The 12,092-nt window shown below is 42.8% G+C and overlaps 1 long non-coding RNA gene across 1 annotated transcript; it reads right to left on the minus strand.

The window, feature by feature from the left end:
- Positions 1-484: 484 nt before the first annotated feature.
- On the minus strand, positions 485-8,801 carry LOC113944710. The gene is made up of 2 exons (XR_003526760.1): positions 8,716-8,801; positions 485-773 (listed from the first exon to the last, which is right to left on the minus strand). It is a non-coding gene; the product is annotated as an uncharacterized LOC113944710 (long non-coding RNA).
- Positions 8,802-12,092: the final 3,291 nt, after the last annotated feature.

Here is a 12,092-nt window from a genome sequence, read left to right on the forward strand (position 1 = left end):
ATGCTTGCTAAAGAAATGCTAGCTGTGGTCAGCAGAGAGGCCTGTATACATGCCTTTATTCCACCAGTCCCTTGGAGTTCAAACAGTATGGCATCCATCAGTGAGGAGCAAAATACCAACTCTTATGTTAATGAAGATTACAGTGAAGAATGAAGGTGATGAAAGCCTGGCTGCTCACCCACTGACAGCAATTCAGGGGATTTTCCCTTACAGCACTGGAGTACTCAACTACAGCTAAGTTTCATCAGAACTTTCTTTACCATCCATTTCAGAGGTTTCACAACCAGGCTGGAAAAATTTACATGGAGATAAACCTTTCACGTCAGGCCTCAAACAAATGTAAAAAAGGCTCTTATCTTTGTGTGAAAGCCCCAGAGGTGGAACTACTAAAGTAGTGCAAGTGCAAATACACATAGGAAAAGCTGTGTAGTGCAAATAAACATATGGAAAGCTGTGTAGTTAGGGATTGAGCTGGTATACAGAATTGCAACAGAAGTCAGATTAATTTACCCCATCTGATTGATAATTTAGATTGTGAAAATTAAGACTTTTTTCTAGCACTTTTAAGTCACATTATACCAATCTGAAGCAAAAGAATTATTTTCTATTAAATTCTCTGAGATGACTCAAGAAGTCTGTAGAGAGGTGATCAGTTCCCATTCACTTCCAGAAGACTTTCCCCAAGGATTTGAAGCAATGGCAGTTCTTCCATCTCTTCTTCCATCAATCTCCTCCACAAAGTGCAAGCTGTGAGGTTTTAAACACTGCTATTGCTACAAGTGGAGAAATAAAAGACATTGCTGAAGTATCATTTTTCAGACCATTCATCAGTCCTCAGTATATATTAGGTCTGGGGAAAAAACCCACCTACATTAATTCTTTTTTCTCTTGACCTTTTGTTTTCATAATGCTTGATAACAAGACCCATTCCAAGAATCCATATCAAGAATCCCTTGAAACCTATAAAAATGTTCTTCCCATTTTTAAAGTTGGGCACTAGTAGCAAGATGTAGTGTTTTTAACTTGCATATCCTCAACGGCTCCACCGCCAAGCCAATAATGATCTTTACTGCTGAAGGACACTGGTGGCTTAGAGCAGGCTCACAGCCTTCACCTATGAAGGTATGGATTTGAAAGATGGTTTCATCACGGAGAAAACAAAAATTACAGAGGGCTGGGATATCTCCTTCCTCACTCAGGTCGGCCCCTCAAAGGAAGAAGGTAGGCCATGAAGAAACTGAGAACTCTGCAATATGCTACCTAATGTGAGTATTAAACCTGTCTTAAACAGAGGAAATTAATACCAAACACCTCATTTAAATGGCATCTCGTTTGGGAGAAAAGCCAGGAAATATAAAGGTTGGTTTGTTCTGCTCATCATTCACATGACTGTGCCTTTTGTTTTTCAGCCTGATGAGCGGCAAGGATAGAAAATCAGACCCAGCTCTGAATTTCCTGGCTTTTGTCAGTTGATGTCACACCCATAACATTATTCAAACGGGGGGTTTTGTGTGTAACAGATAAATGTCGACAAAGCCCTATCTAATGCCTTTTAGGTTGCTAGGAAACCCGGCTCTGTAGCCACCACAGAGATATCTCCGGCTAGGGGCTTAGATAAGCTCTGACTTGTTTTGATTAGGTGAGCTTTGTTGCAGAAAACACAGCAGCATGCTGGACATCGTGAAAATATGACCCGCTTACAAACCTGCGGGCACAAAGATCATTTATTGCTCACGGTCGCATTCATGGGAGGACACTTACAGTAGCTTTCTAGCCCACCAAATAACTTCCCCCTCGAAAAAGCTACACCTTCTGACTGAGGTTTTCCCTGGTCCCCTAGGACTCGGGGCTGCTGCTGCTAACACCTCTGTGTTAAACCATACTGAAGGGAAAAGTCATCATCAGCCTGGCTTAATTTCATGTGTCAGGAGAATGGCGGTATTTGTGGTATAGTTGGCAGCACAGATAACTAAGAATTAGATTACCCGCACTCTGGTCTCAGCTCTGCAGTTTAATGGTGGTGCTTTGAAAATAAGTTTGAATGAGTTATGCCTGTGGCAGATATTTATGCAGCTCCATTAATGGAGGGTCTAGCGGGAGTGAGCCTTTCTACTGTTGCTCATGGTGACCTGGGATCTGCTCAGGAGGTGCAGAGGCTGTTCTCCCTTCTGATCCAGCCTGTCTTAGCCTGCTTATGCTATGTCGGTGCCCTGCCCCTGCTGATGACATGCCCAACAGGCATTGGGTGAAATGGTGGAAGTGCCATGCCCTCCTGATAATTGGTTTCCGCCTTTCACCTCCTTACTGATAAGAAGTTTTTGCGCTGATATGCCTTACTTCAATCCAAGAACCTTGCTTCTTGTCAGGTTATCCCTTCCTCTCTGCAGTGCCTTTTATATATTTGAAAAGTTATCCTTTCTTCCTCAGTCAACTTTTCTCTAAACAAAACAACCTAAACATTTTCCATCTTTTCTCATAAAGCATATTTTCCCAAACCTCTTTAACTCCATGGTGTATTGCCTGTGAAGGCAGAGCAGATATTCTGCAAGCTGCAGACAAAACCAACAATACTGAGGTGAAAGCACCAGTCTGACTACAGGCTCAGTCATGCTGTACCTGTGAGTTATGCAGTTTCTGTCCAGGTTGATGGCAATAGCTTGGGATCACATTATCTACTCTTTAATCAGGAAGGCATGAGGCGGGTATGTCTGCTGATGTATAGGGTTGCCAGGGCATAGTTGTTTCCAGCTGGAGCACTCAAAACTATGTGATGGAGACCCTGGGTTCATGCTGAGGTGTAAGCAGACTTAGAACTTTCAGTTTGGTCTAAGTTCACGTTTACATTTAATAAAGTGCATGGCTCAATGAAATACCCTCATGTGACAGATGCAAGTTGTACCAATCAGAAGAGACAACCAGCTGAATTACTATTGAAGTTTAAAAAGACTCTCCCTAAATTCACGCCCAATTACATGAAAAGTGTCATTCATGAAGAAAATGTAATCAGCCTGTAATCATAGCATTGTTGAATGCTCATCAATCTATCTCAGGTAAAGCTATTACAGGAGTTAAAATGTGATCCAAAGGGTGAAAACAATCAGACTCTTTCCAGCTAATTGAGAAAGCAAGTTTCAGAATAATGAATTCTGTGCTGAGAACTGCAGTTGAAGTGTTTCAGTTGGGAGAGCTCAGTACAAATAGGTACATTCCAAAACATTCAGTATATAGGTTAATATTAACAATAGGCATTGGACATTTAACTCAACAGTCTAGGAAGCAATGATCTGGTATGCTTCCCTGCACACACAGTTGAGCCTTGGGTTTGTGTACTGTGCTCAAACACACCATTATGTACTGGGACCCTGTTATGGAGGAGACAAAAAAGCCTGTTTACAGGCTGTCTTTGCAGTTCACACCTGGAGCAACCACTGGTTCCCTGGCTGCCTGTAGGATATGGCCTGTGTCCCTCAGGAACACATGAACTGTGACCACACTGCGGTGCTCTGGGAACAAATCTGGCATCATACTAGACTCCTCTGCTGTCTGCAATTAGGAGTGAGTGTCACCTTGCTTCCCCAGCATTGGTGTCAGAATGCACTTGCCCCAAGCATGGCAGAGGACCACACCAACATCCTCCTCATAAGGTGACCAAGCCCAATGAACGATTTCAGAAGCTGTTACAAAACCACACTTCTTGCTTCTGCTATGGCTGCATGTGCTGCCACTGCTTCCTCAGCACACGATGTCAGTCCTACCACAGCAAACTTCATGCATTGGGGTGCTGGCAAGGCCAGCTCAAACTGGGGCTATGGATGGGTACACACAGATGCCTGTCAGAGCTGGTCTCAGCCAGATGGTGTTTGTTGCCCCAATTATATTCCTGGCTCTTAACTGCCAACCAAGCTGTGACATAGCAAGTTGTTACATGAAGTGCTCATAGGGCCTGGATATCTTTGTTGGCAAACAAGGACAGGAGGCTGCTGTTGGAAAAGGCTGCTTGTATACGTGTGTGTGTTTGTCTGCATACACGTTAGTGGTATGCAAGGCATGGAGTGAGGTGAGTCTCTTTTGTCCTGGTCCCTGAGCTGCCCTTCTCTGCTGGAGAATGCCTCCATCATACAGTATATTTTTCCTAAGCACAGTTGTACCTAAACATATCTTTTTACTCTCATCTCTCCAGTAAATATAACTCAGGCAAGACACCTACCAGAGCAAGGGGCAGTGCCAGAGGTATGGGCTCATGCTTGGAACTCCTCCTTCACTTGTCCTGAGCATGGCAATGAAGATGGAAGGGCTAAATGAATGGCCTCAGAGAGTGTCTCCTGTCTCAAGGCTTGTCAAGGTCCTAGACCTCTCAGACCCAGTGTGATGCTCAAATCCCTGGTGACAGTGCAACATGGAGCACGCTATTACTGCAGTTCCAAACTGGTGTAGCTTTTCACAGAGCCTCTGTGTCAAGCTGCTCCAGCATACTGATTGGCATCACAGATCTTTGAATGCACAGCCTTTCTTTTGACGAATCTGAAGTCAAATTACTTATTACTGCAGGCCAAACCTGTAGCGTGAACTGGCCTCAGTTATGTGGTATGTGGAGATCCTGAAAGTGCTGAATATGGAAGTCCTGAACTACTTTTTGCACCTGAAAAACGTTTAGATATTTTATTCACAAGGTTCAGTAAAAATCCCAAGCGGTCAAATAACGAGAGGATTGATGTAGAATTCCGCAGGTTTTCATGCCAGCTAGTGAGCACAGTTGAGTGAGATTTGTGTGCATAAGACCATGGGAACTGGAGAACATTCTTGGGAGGAGGGAGTGAATGTGCCCAGGTCTGTGTAGGTAGTGTCCATGGTGTGCAGATCCTTGAGCTCCACCCTCTCAAATGCATCCAAGTGTCTTAAGAGAGGTAGCTATTTAGCTTGCTAAACCCAGATACTGGGCTGATACAGTTTCATGTAGATGACTGAAAGACCAGGGCCAAGTACCAAATCTAACTACAGATGGACAACATGGATGCACTCAAAGTCATGGATTGTGTTCACAAGGTATGAGAAGAAAATGTACAATTTTCCAAGCTGTACTGTGCACAGGAGCAGTTTTGGAAACTGTATGCATGCTCTTGCAACTCTACAGGTAAGTAGAAGACAGCAAAAAGGACCAACATGAAAAACTGACTATACTGTTAGGCGTATATAATCCTCCAAAACAGTGAAAACCCCTTGGATTCACAGACACACAGAAAATCAGATATGTTGCCCAGACTCTTTACCAATCCCCTCATTTAAGAGCTGAGGCAGCAGAGATGCTAGTTGTCAGAAAGCTCACTGCATTAAGAGGTAATGTTTCATGCCCACTGATTCAGCTCTTCCTTCCCTGAATTGAGTATATGGACATGGCTCAATAAGAGGCCAGGTACCTTCTGTACGGTTTCCACAGGTCTTAAAGATGGCATCTGACACAGAGTAAATAGCTGAAGTTCAACTAGAGTCAGTGAAAAGTTTGCCCTTCTTCTCAGGGACATGAGCCAGACCCATTCAAATTTTTGAAAGCATATCTAGCACACTTTTAGTGTGTCTGCTATTACTTTTGCCATGAGGCTGAAGTTTTTAATGAGATTAATCATCCGTGGGTCACTGTGACCAGTGATTGATGAGGTTCTCAGCAAAATCAGTTTATTGTTTCTTTCTACCAAGGATTGCTGCCACCCTTCTGCATCCCAAAATGGATCACAGTTAAGATGATGTGGTTTGATGTGGTTTTCCCTGACCAGACGCTTCAATTCAGTACCTGCAGTTTGTTGAAAGCAGTTTTCCGATAAGCTCAAGGGAGTCTAATGGTAGCAGGGCATTAACCCACCAATGCCAATTTGCAGGGTTGGGTGTCAAGATATGCAAATGAATTAAATTAGATCTTGTTTTCAGAGGGTATCATAAGCTGTCCTTTGAGTTTTATATGCTTTTGGACATGATTTGATACATTAACATTTAATTCTTGCCAGATGGGGTTCACTTTCCTCTGAGGTAAAGAGCTTACAGTGTGATACAGATCTTGTACCTCTCTCCTTCCTCTGCTAATAAGAAATACAAGATCCGGTTTCTCTCTCCTCTTCTTTCCCCCACTACTTTCCTCCCACAATGTTTTAAAAATCGTGACAGTAATATGAAAAATAGTGTTGTAGGGCTCTGTTTTTGCTCAGTGACTCCTGAATCATGTTTGCTACCTTGATGTGCCAGTGCTATTGGGAGCTGAGCAGTGGGGCTGGTTTTCCTGCTCTTCTTCAAGTCTGTCCTGTCCTGGGACAGCTGCTTTACCTTGACCCAAATATAAAAACAACTAACAGGAGAATTTTGCTTAAGTCCTTGACGTCTGCTAATCTCATCACCTGCTGGGGTGAGATTTGGGGATATTAGCCAGTCAAATGTGAATATTTGCCACATGCAGGCCCTCAGGACAGTTCATAGCTTTGCAGCTCACCATGCTATATGATTTATGGAGTTCCAAGTGATGTGGGACATAACCACTGCCAGTATTTAGGATCATAGATTTTAAAGATCAGTAGGAACCACTAGCCCTCATTATATCATAAACTAAAAAATTTAATCTGGTAAATCCTTCCTCAAATTCCTGTCTTGTGGTTGAGCTGGTGCATGTATTTTCAGGAGCTACTCCAGACTGAGTTTAGAGATTTTATTTTAATGAAGCATCCCACTGAGTTCTCTGTGTCCCTGTAACCCTCCTTGTGTGCAGCACCATGTGCCATGTACTCGCATCTCCACTCTTACAGTCAAATTTTGCTTAAAACATATCCAGTTTTGGTTAGAACAGCATTATTTACTGAGGATTGCCAATGTGTTCTGCCTTGCTTAAGTCACAGTTTTATGATGTAAATTAGACAGATAATACTGTCTGTAAACCATACTGCATGATCAGATGGCAGACTAAGCTTAGTGAGATAAAGATTTCCTTTTTAATTAAAACTGCAACACTTCTGTGTGGTGGATTAACACTGAAAGGGTCACTGGAGGAAGTGAATTAAAGTCAGATTTGAACAATAAGAAACTGACCATTTTTGAGCAATTTAGCAGCATAAAAAGTGTCACTTCTCAATGTCTTCCTTGCAGGACTACTAAGATTGTACTATGTTAACACTCACAACTCCTTAAAGGTAGTAAAATGTCATCCTCATTTTATTGGTATGAAAACTGGGATATGGAAGGTTAAAATAATAATGAAATTATATCAGGCTTCTCTTTCACAATCTTCATCTTGACAATAAGACCTTGTTTTTTGAAGCCTTTGGTACCCAAGGCTCACACCAATTTCTGTGGGAGTCAAGAGAGTTTTTTCAACAACTCCAGAAATCAAGCCCCAGTAGTTCTCTTTAGATAAATCATGTTTTTCCTTTAGAACATGTGCATTCAACAGTTAAGCTGCCATATGAACAATTTATTCCCACAATACCCAGTCCTTCTGGCCAGCTTGTCCCAGAAGACTGTCAGTAACCAGTGCTGCCACAGATGTCACACTTGCACTGAAACATCCCAGCTTTACAACGAAAAGAAAATTTCTTTTTTCCTAAATTCTCCCAGGCTACAAGTTCTTGAATCTGACTGATGCAATCCTATCTTCATATAGGCCTGAAGATTAATTTCTCCCTATTAGACTGTCTCTGCTGTTCAGATGACATCTGCTAATAAAGCCAAGTATAATAGATGGTCAACTTCAAATCTAAAACTTGCACATGGATTCTTTTGCTAAATACTCTGCAATTAGACATAAGCTGAGCAAGGCAGAGACTGCAGTACTGTATCACTAGGAAACATGCAAGGAGAAGAAATCTGAGCCATCCTTGTTTCATTAAAAAAAAAAAGCAGCTGAGACACATACCTAAGAAATACAAGGGGAAATAAGAAATCCTGAATCAGCTGCTCACAAAGAACAAAATTATTATAATTATATTTCCGTATGCATATTTACAGATTAGAAATATGTAACAATTCTTAAGCAAATACCAGCTTTCTTCCAGAAAAAAACCTGTCTGTTGAAAACAACAAATCCAGATACAGATATTACAGATATCTGGTTACAGATATTACAAAACAGAGCAGCTATTTGGTATTAAACTTCAATAAATAATCAAATATTTCTGTGCTGGCACAAAGGAAAAAAAGAAAAGAAAAAAGCGTAGCCCTGCAGATGGGATTGGTGGGAAAGAGGAAATGAACTGAATTAATCACCCACAAGTTCCTCCAAAAGTGACTTCATCCTGTTCAACCTTCTATATGAGAAAACCCATAGGAAAACCAGAAAGCCTCTAATACTCAGGCTGCCAGGTCCTTGAAAGGAGGCTGATTTTAATTTGAATATTTCAACAGCACAACACCATCCTCAACATAAGAGAGAGCCTCTAGGCAGAGGCAACGTTAGTTTATAACAATAATAAATAAAATCATGCTTACCCCTTCAAGTACCTCAAAGGAAATTAATTTTTAGTTTTATGGAATAACTGTGAACAAAAACCACATTAAGCAGCATAGACCACATTTGAGACTAGTACAAGCAGTGCCAGCTCTCCAGGCATTTAGGAACGAGAAAGAGAGCTCTAAAAAGCATATTTTGCTCCCAGCCCTCCTCATATCCCCTACTACAGAAATCCAGGAGATTGCAGATGCAGGCAGGCTAAGGGAGGACCCAAGCCTCCACCTGCAATTACCTACCCCCATCATTTTATGCCAGTAAACTCTGCAATGCAGCAGTGAGTACTCTGCACTTGGGTAAGTGTTTGCTTGTCTCTCGATGTCTGTGCCAGTGAACGTGTGCAGGCAGCAGGGAGCTTTAATAAAGCAAACTCCGCAGTAGACTGCAGAGCAGGCTGATTAACAGTTTCGGTGGCACTGGGGAGCATGGCAGAGCGCTCTGCCTCCCCTCCTCCACCCAGCCTTAAACCTGATAGATCAAAGCTTTGACCAGCATCAGGTGGTTAAAACCCGTTCATTAACTCGTGGTGCTTTCTGCCTCCTCACCATAGAAAAGCTGCAGGAGTTGCTTATGATGATCACATACAAAATGTGTTTATTGGACTTCAAAAGAGCTTGTCTCCTTCATGCCAAGACCGTCCTTTAAAATTATATTAATTAAGGAAGCAGCTTTAATACAACAGGCAAATGGCATATAATCAGTGATTATAGCAGCAGGAAAGGACATGATTTCACAGAGATTCAGTGAGGAGGGGGAAAATGCAAGATCTTGTCCTCTCCAAACAGGGGCTTTGACCCACCCTGCTCCCTCTCCCGGTCCCACAGGTGGCATCCACCTCACACAGAGGTCTCTGAGGGAATCTGAGTCAGGGAGAGAAAAACAATTTCCCTCCTCCTCCTGTATCAAATCAGCTGGGGAAGGAGATGTGTTTCCCCAGCCCTGTTTTCAGACCGAGGGAAAACAGGGTGATGCAGTGACAAAAGGGTGCAGAGCCACAGTAACCCCAACTGTCCTCATGGAGCAAAGCGGGAGCAGCCGGCTGGGCTCGGGGCCTTGAGGTGGGAGCAGGTAGAGTAAGCCCTGACAGGGTGGAGATGCTGAGGGCAGGCAGGGCAGTGAGGGGCAACCTCCAGCATGGAGCAGGGACTGGAGCACCAATGCGGGGAAACGCTCATCAGGCAGAGAATGATCAACAAGCAGATTCACCCAGCTATAAGTTGTTTATGAGAATAAGATGGAAACCAAATTAATAAATTCTCCCAACTCCTGTCGCCACACTCCCACTCAATCTATTTGCTTTTTTCTCTTTGGTCTTTGCTCCTGCCCTCCCACATGAAAAAATATAGTTACTTGTTTATATTTCTTGCAGTCCATTATAATGCCTTATAAAACCACTACCCAGGCTTCTGGGCCAAAACCCCATTTTGCAGCTGTAGAAAATGCAGCTTGGAGAGGCACAGTGACTCAGTTAGGATTTTATAGCCAGCCCACATCAGAACCGGTTTTCAGTGCTCATCTGTTTTGGCTCCTAAAATGAACCTTCTTCTACCAGCACCAGAACTTTCCACTGGAGCTGCAGTTACCACTGCACTGAATTTACTATCTTTAGCCCCTCAGTTGGGTATTTGTTCTTTGTTCTTCAGAGTCCTAGATGTTGCGGGATGTAAAGCCGTGTGTACTATTGTTCACTTCAGCTTTGTGCTGATGAAAGAACAAGCACAAAAGAAGGAGAGAAGAGGAGAAAAGGGGGCACTTTCTAGTATAAAAGGCTCTGAAATCCCATATGGAAAAACTCTATAGAAGTGAATAAATGTGATTCTAAAACCCTATTGAATTTAAGAGAGAATGATCTCCTTCCCACATGGTTTTCAAACATCATATAGACTGTTGCAGTGTTTGAGCATCTAGAGAAAGAGATTGGTCTCTTTTGAATGCTATGGGTTTATTTATATAAAACTATTGTTTGAATTTCCAGTAGGTACCTTATGGAAAAGGCCTAGGGAAAAGGATGAAAAGACAACTAGGAAAACAATTTTAGTTCGTTTATTTTGTATTTTGAAGTGTTTGTGGAATAGCAAGCATCACTGTTGCTTTCTTTGCCTGATTCTCAGTGGTATTGTATTTGTTTACTTTGTTTATAGGGTTTTTTTGTGGCAATTGCCTCCACAGTGTCAGGCAGGGCTTTTTAAAATAGTGTGAATGCTTTCCTAGATGTTTTTTGAGATGAGTGGCTTGCCTGAGTCTTTTATCTTCACTACCCATGGAGGAGGCTGTGGTCAGGCGAAGGCAAGTGGGTCTTCATATTAATTTATCTTGCTGGATGAAAAAGCAGGAGCAACTGAAACAGTGGTGTGTATTATATCATCTAAAGCCTCTTGGGGGAGAAGGCTGCAGAAGGCAGCATTGCAAACAGAAGGCCTTTTCCATGTAGCTGCTGTGGAGTCACAGGCTGTCAGTCTGCCAGAGAGGGCCACAGCTGTGCCAGATGTGTGGTGATATGAGCACAATGAAATTCAACATGACATTCAGGTAGATTAATTTCTCCACACAGAATTCAGTGAAACTGTTCCCAGATCCTCCTGCACATATGTGCATGTGTGTAGGTATGTTACATAAAAGCAGTGTTTATGCTGGATGCCCAGAGGAAACATTAAATGACTGCATGCACTGCTGATGATGGACACTAGAGAGCCCAAAGGCAACTTTTCTATCATAAAGTTATGTCAGCTTTTATATGCTACAACATCTGGGCCCAAAATTGGAGCTAGAAATCTAATAAGACAGTTTGCTTATGAGCAGTCACTCCAATGTCTTGACCCTGATGATCTCCCTTTTTTAGATGATAAAAAGCTTGACCTACTCACTTACAGACTGTTGATTTCAGCTATCCCCAAGTCATGCGATCTCACTGGCAGGGGAGAAGCCAGCCCTGAGAGTCCTGGGTACCAATCCTCGGCCACAAAACATTCCCTGCTGGTGTTGCACAAATTATCTGTCAGTTGACATGTACTGCTTTCTCTGTCCTAGTGAGTGGTCCCTTTGCTGCTGGCACATGTGTGATGAGACACACAGTTCCATCCCTCTTGGAAAGCTCTTGTGGCATAGTGACAGGCAGATATCCCAGAACTGCTGGGCTCTTTCCTGGGGTGGCAACTGGGCTAGGAAAGGCCATGTAAGAGGAAAGGAGAGGTTTTATGGTCCTTGTCTCTTCCCTTGCCCATTTGGACAAGGCTAGGAGCAATCTTCTCAGAACTTTGCTTATCCAGCCATGAAACATGGATAGCAATCACTCTTACCTCCCAGTGGGATTGGGAAGCTTTGGTTGGCAATGCTTATAAAATGCCACCACCGAAATGCGGGGTAGAAGGGCAATGTTTTAATTAATTATTGTTGGTCCTTCAAATGTGCTGGAGGGAAAGGGCTATTGTAGGGACCACAATGGCATCTTTGTAGGTTACAGGACCATCCTGGTTGCTTTCTCCCATGTACACCAGGAAGTCTTTGCTTTCCTTGTATGTTGGAAAGGCTGCTCCTATACACTGTGTCACTGCATGGCAGCCTGCACTCAGCAGGAAGCTGCTGAGTCAGATAACCTACTGAATATTTTGAAGCTTCT

The sequence above is a fragment of the Corapipo altera genome, unplaced genomic scaffold, assembly GCF_003945725.1.
Source record: "Corapipo altera isolate COAL_440 unplaced genomic scaffold, ASM394572v1 23, whole genome shotgun sequence".
NCBI classification, from domain to species: domain Eukaryota; kingdom Metazoa; phylum Chordata; class Aves; order Passeriformes; family Pipridae; genus Corapipo; species Corapipo altera.